We start from the raw sequence: 10,069 nt of genomic DNA, 5'->3' as shown, positions 1-10,069 counted from the left end.
TCTACAGATTCAATGCAATTCCTATCAAACAACCAATGGCGTTTTTCACAAAACTAGAACCAGAAATCTTAAAATTTGTACGGAGACACAAAAGACCCTGAATAGTTAAAGCAATCTTGAGAACGAAAAACAGAGCTGGAGGAATCAGGCTCCCTGACTTCAAACAATACTACAAAGCTACAGTAATCAAGACAGTATGGTACTGGCATAAAAACAGAAGTATGATCAATGAAACAGGATAGAAAGCCCAGAGATAAACCCATGCTCATATGGTCACCTTATCTTTGGTAAAGGAGGCAAGAATATACAATGGAGAAAAGACAGCCTCTTCAATAAGTGGTGCTGGAAAAACAGGACAGCTACATGTAAAAGAATGAAATTAGAACACTCCCTAACACCATACAGAAAAATAAACTCAAAATGGATTAAAGACCTAAATGTAAGGCCAGACACTATCAAACTTTTAGAGGAAAACATAGGCAGAACACTCTATGACATAAATCACAATAAGATCCTTTTTGACCCACCTCCTAGAGAAATGGAAATAAAAACAAAAATAAACAAATGGGACCTAATGAAACTTAAAGGCTTTTGCACAGCAAAGGAAAACATAAATAAGATGAAAAGACAACCCTCAGAATGGAGAAAATATTTGCAAACGGAGAAACTGACAAAGGATTAATCTCCAAAATATACAAGCAGCTCATGCAGCTCAGTATCAAAAACACAAACAACCCAATCCAAAAATGGGCAGAAAACCTAAATAGACATCCAAGGAAGATATACAGATTGCCAACAAACACGCGAATGGATGCTCAACATCACTAGTCATTAGAGAAATGCAAATCAAAACTACAATGAGGTATCACCTCACACCAGTCAGAATGGGCATCATCCAAAAATCTACAAACAATAAATGCTGGAGAGGGTGTGGAGAAAAGGGAACCCTCTTGCACTGTTGGTGGGAATGTAAATTGGTACAGCCACTATGGAGAACAGTATGGAGCTTCCTCAAAACATTAAAAATAAATCTACCATAGGATACAGGAATTCCACTCCTGGGTATATATGTGAAGAAAACAAAAACACTAATTTGAAAAGATACCTGCACCCCAATATTCATAGTAGCGTTATTTATAATAGTCAAGACCTGGAAGCAACCTAAGTGTTCATCAACAGCTGAATGGATAAAGAAGATGTGATATATATAATGGAATATTACTCAGCCATAAAAAATAATGAAATTTTGCCATTTGCAACAACATGGATGGACCTGGAGGGTATTACGCTTAGTGAAGTCAGACAGAGAAGGACAAATACTGTATGTTTTCACTTATATGTGGAATAGGAAAAATAAAACAAACAAGTGAATATAAGAAAAAAAAAAAGAGAGAGGGAGAAGATGAACAAGATATTGCTTCTGATCTTGGTAGGGATTATTTGGCTAAAGAAGAGTTTAGGCCCTGTACCTATTTTATTCAACTCAGAAAGAGTCTCAGAAAGCACTGAGCTTTAAAATGCAGGAACGTGCAGGTCTTCGTGTAAAGACACATGGTAAAAATGTCAGGCAGGCTGAGGAATGGTAGAAAGTATAGTTAAAAGTCACTGTAGTATTTTCTTAGTGTTGCCGTAACAAAGTACCAAAAACTGGGTGACATAAAACATCAGGACTTTAATCTTTCATAGTTCTGGAGGCCGGAAGTCCCAAATCAAGGTGGCAGCAGGGCTGGTTCCTTCTTGGGGGTCCAGAGGCAGTATCTGCTTGTGCTCATCTCCCAGGTTCCAGGAGTTGCCGACATCACTTGGCGTTCCTTGGCCTGTAGCTGCGTGATCCGATCTCTGCATCTGCTGTCACACGGCTACGTTCCCTCTGTGCGTGTCCATCTATGGGCACAGTGCTGTTTTATTCTTTAATCTTGAAAATGTGTGCTGTTAATTTTGAGAAGAAATGGAAAAAAGATGAATTGGTCAACAAAATCCACTCTTACTCATGGTAAGAAACAACCAGGGCACATGTATTTTGGAGGAGGCATCGGTAGTCATCATGCATACCAGTCATACCAGTTGGTTAATTCCTCTTCTTAAGGGAAGTTAACAGTTTTTGTCATTGTCATGTTAGTCTGGATAGGCAAAATTATACTGTGGTAATAAGTAACTCCAAAATCTCAGTCACTTAACACTGTGAAAGTTGGTGTGTCTGTCCTGTGACAGCTCTCATTTCAGCTCAGGCTACAGGCCAGCAGGAGGACCCTACTTAATACGGTCACTCACACCTAGGCAGAAAGAGGTTCCATTTGGCACAGACTTCAAAGATCACTGCAGCAGGAAGGGGCAAGGAACCAGCAGATCCCACACTGGCTGTTACTCCTGCTCATGTTTCCTTAGCTCAGTGCAGTCACGTGGTTGGATACAACCGTAACCTGATGGAGAAGTTCAGACCCATGTGTACCTAGATGGAGGGTAATTGGAATATTTGTGACCTGCCCCAATGTCGACCACATTGAGATGCACATTTCTTCAGCTCCAGAGTTATTACCCGTTGATATTACCATTCTTTTCAGTTTGGGAGAGGGCGAATTCTCCCCTGCAGGATGGAACTTTGGCCAAACAACTGAATACAATGCTGAGCAAACTCTTAGAACGCGGCCATGTGTAATAATGCCATTCATAAGCAAAGACTTAGAACAGAACGATACAGGATGTATGGTCATCCCTTGAATAGTCTTATGATCAGTATTCAATAATTTAGGCTCCCAAGTGTGCTAGTTAATATAGAAGTTATAAAAATAATCTATCTACTAAACTTGCTATTTATCTAGTTTATCTATTTAGGCTTTATTAGAAAACTTGGCCAAGGATGACCAAGTAATAGAATTAATGTGAACCTCATTTAGATGATCACATTTCTCCTGTGTTGGCATTTTTTAATCTAGTTTACTTTTGGCTAGAGGGACCCTATAGAAGAGATTTTTGTCTATGCTGTTAAGTTCCTATTTCTGCAGCTTTAAGTGTCTTTTTGCTTTTTCTCTTTGAGATAAAATGAGAAGGTTCCATCATTTCCTTTTCCTTCAAAGGAAAGTGTTTAGTCAGGAGGGAAACAAACCAACTAGGATGATGCTAAAGGATGATCCCTAATCAAGTTATATTTTAATGGAGTTTGAAGATTTACTGATGGACTCAGTGAGGATGGCACTGAAACGGAAAGAGAAAAAATAAGCTCTAGCCTTACATTTCAAGAAGTCAAAAATCTGTGCCTTTTTTTTTTTTCTTCAAAATAAAAGGATTGCACTGGAGCAATTTCCACTTTTTCTGTTCTACATCTGCAACAAAAGAACAACTTTGAATAATGAACAGCCTACCTTCACAGTAGGAAACTAAGCTACGGAAAGGCTCTCAATAATGTACTTAATAATTAGAAGTATGAGCAGGAACTGACCTTCCAAGATGGATATATTATTATTCACTTTACCTGCTCACTGTCACAGTGGATGCTGTCACCGAGACTGTGACTAAAAACTCTGATCAAGACATCTCTGCCAAGTCCCATAAATAATCTGTTTGCCCATTGTGCCTGACGTGTACATGGCATATGCTTAGATCTATGTGGGAATCTGGATGTGATAAGTGGCTTGGAGTTTACAGAGAATTTGTACCCAGTTTGTAGGTAAGGGACACACTGTAAATATGGCAGTGTGCCAGTGTTCTCCAGAAATAGCCTCCCGCTCCTTTGAGAGGAGATTAACCTGGGTTATGTAAGGTTCCTGATAATGAAGTCCTCTCCAATGCTATCTATTTTTTAAAAATCTTCACATAATAGTGAAATATTCATACTTTCTGGAAAGAACATAGGACTGAATTTCAAAAGCATGATCACTCCCTATTTCTCAGATGATGCTTGTCAGCTGTCCTCACCTGGTTTCGCTGCCCACTTGTAGGCCAGTATTCAGTTCTCTAGGGTTTAATGTAGACGGGATATCCACAATCAATGGTGAAGGACGTATGCAGAGCTCCTTACATGTTATAGCTCCCAGAGGAGCCAATGGTATCAACATCTGAGGTGAGTGTTTCACAAATGGCTCTGTGTTCTTTTCTGGTTTTAGGTCTGTGCTCTGCTCATGTTTTCAACATGATCACTAGTGTAAAAGCACCTGGCACTGTGCCGGCATACAGTAGGTGCTCAATAGTTGGCCATGACCTTCTCCTTCTCTTTGCTTCAGCTCAGCAGCAGTGACGTCTGCCTGGAGCATGCTGATGAGGCCCTGAGTCCCCTCTTGGGTGTAACTAATATTCATCCTCAGGTAATGCCCTGCATTTAAGAATCTCATCTCACACCAACCATCATACAGTCCAATAGCCACAGTCCCAAGAAGTCATGGGCAAAAGTAAAAATTTGAGGTTGATGAGACCAGTCCTGGAGGTAAACACGGGGGTAGACTGTTGGTGCCCCACCCTCCCCCAGTAGGCTAGTGAAGACTAGCAATTAGGATGAGTGAATTTCACTACATATGGGCCTGGCAGGGAAACACAGAGGATTGTATCTGTTTCCCCGGGGCAGCAGGGGAATATCAAGTACAAGAGACAGAAGGAAACCACGCAGCCTGCTCTTTGAAGGTTAATTCTTTCACTCTGCTGTGCAGCTCTTCACTTGCAGAGTCATGCCAAGGGTACATATGCTCCGTATTGCGGGCGAGTTGGGGACACCTCTCTGAATGCTGTCCTTTTGCTGTGCTGCCTGAGGACCAATGGGCACTTAGCGCCGTTTTCAGCAGCTCCTGCCTTCTCTGCTTTCTCTGTAACCTCTCTGCACCGCCCACATCAGTGGGGTCATATGAATGGAAGTGCCTCTTCTCAGCCATCTGGTGATTCATTCTTCCCTCCCCCTTGCCTGCAACTGTGAGAGCTGCTTGCAGGCTGCCAAGTCAGCCGGAGAGTTCTGCTGCTGCCTGAGACCTGCCAGAGAGCAGGGCATCTTCAGAGCCCTCTCCATACACTCCAACCATGTGCAAAGGCTGAGTCGAAATAAAAAAAGATCCTGCAAAACGAACACACTAATTAGTTAGTTAATTAATTAATAAGCAACCGGGTGTGTGGATGTGTTGTAGATCCAGCCAAAGTGACAAGGACATGTAAAGGGTTCATACTGAGTTATTTTTTATGTTAAAATTGATCTTAAAAAATGTATTATATAAGGCTTCTATTGGTTTCGTAGGGCAGCCAGAACAAATTGGGTGGTTTAGAACAACAGAAAGGTATTCTCTCACACTTCTGGAGGCTAGAAGTCTGAACTCAAAGTGTGGGCAGGGTTGGTTCCTTCTGGAGGGAGCATTTGTCCCATGCCTCTCCCTATCTTTTGGTGTCGCTGACAATCCTTAATACTCCTTGGCTCGCAGATGCATCTCTTCGATTGTCTGCCTCAGTTGTCACGTGGCATTCTCCACTCTGTGTCTCTGCTTCTGTGTCTAAATTTCTCTCTTATAAAGACACCAATCATCGGTCCAGTGTGACCTCAAGTCCATTTGATTACATCTGTAAACAAAGATCCTATTTCCAAATAAGGTCACATTCACAGGTACTGGGGGTTAGGACCTGAACATATCTTTGTGGCAGACACAATTCAACTCACAACAAAGGCAATGCAGTAAAAAAATTGATAGCCTTTTTCAATAAATGGTTCTAGAACAATTGGATATCCATATGCCAAAAGAGAAAAGAAACACAGAGCTTCAGTTCATACCTAAAAATCTACAAAAATAAATCCCAAATGAATTATAGACCTAATGTAAAACCTAAAACCACAAAAGTTCTAGAAAAAAAACATGGAAGAAAATATTTGTGACCTTGGGTAGGCAAAGATTTTTTTAGAAATGACACTGAAAGCACAATACAAGAGAACAAATTGATGAATTGGGATTTCATCAAAATAAAAAAACTCCTGCCCTTCAAAAGACATTGTCAAGGGAATGAAAAGACAAGCCACAGACTGGAATAAAAATCTTTACAAAGTCTGTACCTGATAAAGACTCATATCCAGGAAATAAAAAGAAATCTCAAAACTCAACAATAATGAAACAATTAAAAATGGGCAAATACCTCTGGGTACTCCACCAAAGAAGATATCTGGATAGCAAATAAACATGTGAAGAGATGCTCAGCATTATTAGTCATTAGGATATTACAAACTAAAACCACAGTGAGATACTACAACATTTCTATTACAATGACAAAAATGAAAAAAAACCAGCCCATACCAAGTATTGGTGAAGGTGAAGAGGAAATGGAACCCTCATATACTACCGGTGGGAATTTGAAATGGTAAAAAGACTTTGGAAAATAGTTTGGCAGTTTAAAAAAACCAAAACAAGAACTGAAAACATATACCTACCATATGACTCCAGCCATTCCACTCCTAAGCATTTATTCAAGAGAAGAGAAAATATATGTCCATACAAAGACTCACATGCAAGTGTTCTTAGCAGCCTAACTTGTAACAGCCAAAAGCTGCAAACAATCAAAATGTCCATCAACATATGAATTGTTATGGACTGAATTGTGTCCCCCTCCATGACCCAAATTCATATGCTGAAGCCCTAACCTCTAATGTGACTGTATTTGGAGTAAGGAAGTAATTAACTAAGGTTAAATGAGGTTACATGGCTGGGGCACTAATCTGATATGATTAGTGTCCTTATAAGAACAGACACCAGAGAGCTCACTTGCTCCTGCCACCATGTGAGGATACAATGAGAAAGTGGCCATTTGAAAACCAGGAAGCAAGTCCTCACTGGAATCTGACCATACTGGTATCCTGATCTTGGGCTTCCAGCTTCCAGAACTAAGAGAAAATAAATTTCTGTTATTTAAGCCGCCCAATATAGGGTATTTTATTTTGGCAGCATAAGCAAACTAATACGTGAATGAATAAACAAATTGTGGTTTATCTACACAATGGAATACTGCTTATCAACAAAAAGCAATGAACTGTTGATATACACAGTGGCATGTATGATACTCAAACTAATAATGCTGAGTGAAAGAAGCCAGACCCCCTCCCCCATCCTCCACACACAAGAAAGAGTATACTCTGTATGATTACATTTATATAAAACTCTAGAAAATGTAAACAAATCTACAGTGATAGAAGGCACACTGGGGGTTGCTTGCTGTTGGGGGAGGTGGTTGGCAGGGATGGGAGAGAGGTACTACAGCAGGGTATGAGAAAACTCTTGAAGGTAACCGATATATTTACTATCTTGAATGGGGTGATGGCTTCATGGGTGTATACATATGTCAAAACATTAAATAATATGCTTTACCTGCAGTTTATTATATATTAATTATACTTCAATAAAAATATATTGTGTGCCTTTTATATATCAGATATTTTGCTAAGTATTTTCATGAAATACTCATTTATTTCTGAAAGTAGTACATGGTAGGGATAAAACTGAATTTTGGAGAATAATATACCTATAAAACAAGAATGTATTCTATAGAGAGGAGGGGGAATGGAAGAGAGAAAAGAAATGGTGAATGGAATCCAAAGTGATGCCTGGAATAGAGGAAGGAGGCAGAGTAGAAAAAAGGGAAAGACAATATAGCTGATTGGGGACTTCCCTGGTGGCGCAGTGGTTAAGAATCCGCCTGCCAATGCAGGGGACACGGGTTCGAGCCCTGGTCCAGGCAGATCCCACATGCCGCAGAGCAACTAAGCCCATGCGCGACAACTACTGAGCCCGCGCGCCACAACTACTGAGCCCACGCACCACAACTACTGAAGCTCGTGCACCAACAGCCCGTGCTCCACAACAAGAGAAGCCACCACAGCGGGAAGCCCGTGCACCGCAACGAAGAGCAGCCCCCGCTCGCCACAACTAGAGAAAGCCTGTGTGCAACAATGAAGACCCAAAGCAGACAAAACAAAACAAAAAACAGAAAAATAAAAAAAAGATTGTCGTTTTACACCACTAAGTTTAGTGTCTTTTTATGCAGCAATGGTGGTAAAACAGTTGATATGAAGAAGGGGAAGAAGTGGAAATAATAAAAGAAAAGCTAGTATCCAAACTTCCTGAAAAATAAGAAAAGACTCATAGGTAGTTTTACTAGCTTTTGGAAGTGTGTCCTCTCAGAGAAGAGGTCTAAGGTTTTCTGGGATGGAAAGTAGCCCTTGTCATCATGGGTACCAGGAAGGTGGTCTCAGCGGCTAAAATGTTGGAGTGGAAGAAACAGCCCCGTCATCAGTCATATGGAATCCTTACAAACCAAAAGTATGGACAAACACATGGGGTAGGATTTGCCAGCTTCCCGTCCCAGGAGGAAAGATTTAAGAAAAATTGTGTTTTTGGTTGATGTTGTAGTTAATTACACATAATATAAATTAGTACTCACAATTTTTGCACAACATGAATCACAAGAGACAGATATGTCTCATTAGTAGGTCATTTTAAAAAGAAGATTCCTTGATCTAATTTTGTCCATTCCCTGTACCAGAACCTTGACCCTCAGGGTCAAGCAGAAGCCTCCCAAATCCAGGTATTTACCCATAAAAATATCTTGAAAGTTCTTTATTATGAAGATGACAAATGGATTTGAGAATGAGTCCATATGCGAAAAGAACTGCTTGCAAAGTGTATCCCGTGCTCATGTATTTCCAGCGCTAGAAAGGAAATACTGGGAATTTTGACATCAAGGTTTAGTTCTCGATCACTAGTAAACTAGTAACAATGCATAGTCAATGTGCTTGTACTGATTTTGGCTTGTTTGAATTCGTTTTCAGGATTTATAGATTCTTTCTTGTGCAAACTACTCCCTTCTTTGCCTTTGCTATCTGCCATGTTGGGATATTCTGCTTTTATGATTTAGAAAATTCATTGCTAATCTTTATCTTTGCTTGTGTTCTTGTTCAGAATACCGTTCCAGACAAAGTCTTATCAATTGATTTCCACAGATGTTCCTTTTCCCTCTAACATAAATTAAAGGCTAGCTGCTTTACCTGTTTACAAATAAATGGCTGGATAATTTCACAGCTCTCTTTTTTAACCTGATCACACTGCATTCTGTCTGGTGACAATGATGTTTTATTTTCAGATGAACCAGCATTTGTGGTAAACTGTGGCAGTGGAAAGGGAATTCTAAAACTCATCTGGAAGGAAGAGTCTCTATTAGCTTAGAGTGTGAGTTGAAATGGATCTCCTATTCTGTGCTTCTCTCACACTTCCTGTATCACACCATTAAACATCTTCCCAGGGACCAGAAGCTCCAGGAGATTCTGCGTAAGCACTTCATGCCCAGTATCATGGGGGGCCACATTTGCAGGATGTGGGGCAATGATAATCCCCTGTGGTTAGGATAACAGCTGTTCCCAGTTTTTAAAACAAGCAACACGGAGTGAGCTAGTCAAAAAACTATCCTCAGGGCTAGTGACAGAAAAGAATGTTATAATGGTCAATTTGCCCACATTCACATAACTGGTATGTTGTAAAGCCTAGTTTGGACTCAAGTTCATGATTTTTCTTTTTCTTTGCTAAGTTTATTTATTTTTACATCATACTTTACCCTCAAAGAGCATGTATGAGAGCTGCCTTTCATGGAGGAAAGGGTTAGTATGCTGAAGGTTGAAGATGAGAACTTGCCTAGCTATTAGTGTACCACGTAATAAAGCATGAAGCACATCCTGCTGGTTCCCAGACATCCATTAGCCTTCTCACATGTTTCTGCCAAACTCTCCTTTTTACTGGAAAAGAGATTCACAATACTATTCTACTGATGGGGTAGGCCCCAGTGCAATCTAATCTTTCTATATTTGAGAAAGCATGACCATATACCAAAGGTTCTCAAAGTGTGGTCCCTGGACCAGCAGCATCAGCATCACCCAGGCACTTGTTAAAAATGCAAATCGCCCCAGATCAACTGAATTAGAAACTTTGTGGGTAAAGGCCCAACAAGCTATAGTTTAACAAGTGATTCTGTTCCAAGTGATTCTGACAAACATTAAAATTTGAGAACCTTTAACCGAGACATTCAGAAAACTATTTTGTTCCCAATTTGTTCCCAATGGTGAGGATAACTGTGT

General features: G+C 40.2%; 1 protein-coding gene across 1 annotated transcript in view; it reads right to left on the bottom strand.

Annotated features, from left to right (window-relative positions):
- Window positions 1-1,652: 1,652 nt before the first annotated feature.
- Window positions 1,653-10,069, bottom strand: part of CDH20 (cadherin 20) — a 69,581-nt gene continuing 61,164 nt past the window's right edge. The window contains exon 12 of the mRNA XM_019937163.3: window positions 1,653-1,929. The gene's annotated coding sequence lies outside the window, so the exon portion shown is untranslated. The remainder of the gene's footprint in view (window positions 1,930-10,069) is intronic.

The sequence above is a fragment of the Tursiops truncatus genome, chromosome 13, assembly GCF_011762595.2.
Source record: "Tursiops truncatus isolate mTurTru1 chromosome 13, mTurTru1.mat.Y, whole genome shotgun sequence".
NCBI classification, from domain to species: domain Eukaryota; kingdom Metazoa; phylum Chordata; class Mammalia; order Artiodactyla; family Delphinidae; genus Tursiops; species Tursiops truncatus.
The sequence above is the reverse complement of the archived record's forward strand: the minus strand, read 5'-3'. Positions and strand labels throughout refer to the sequence as shown.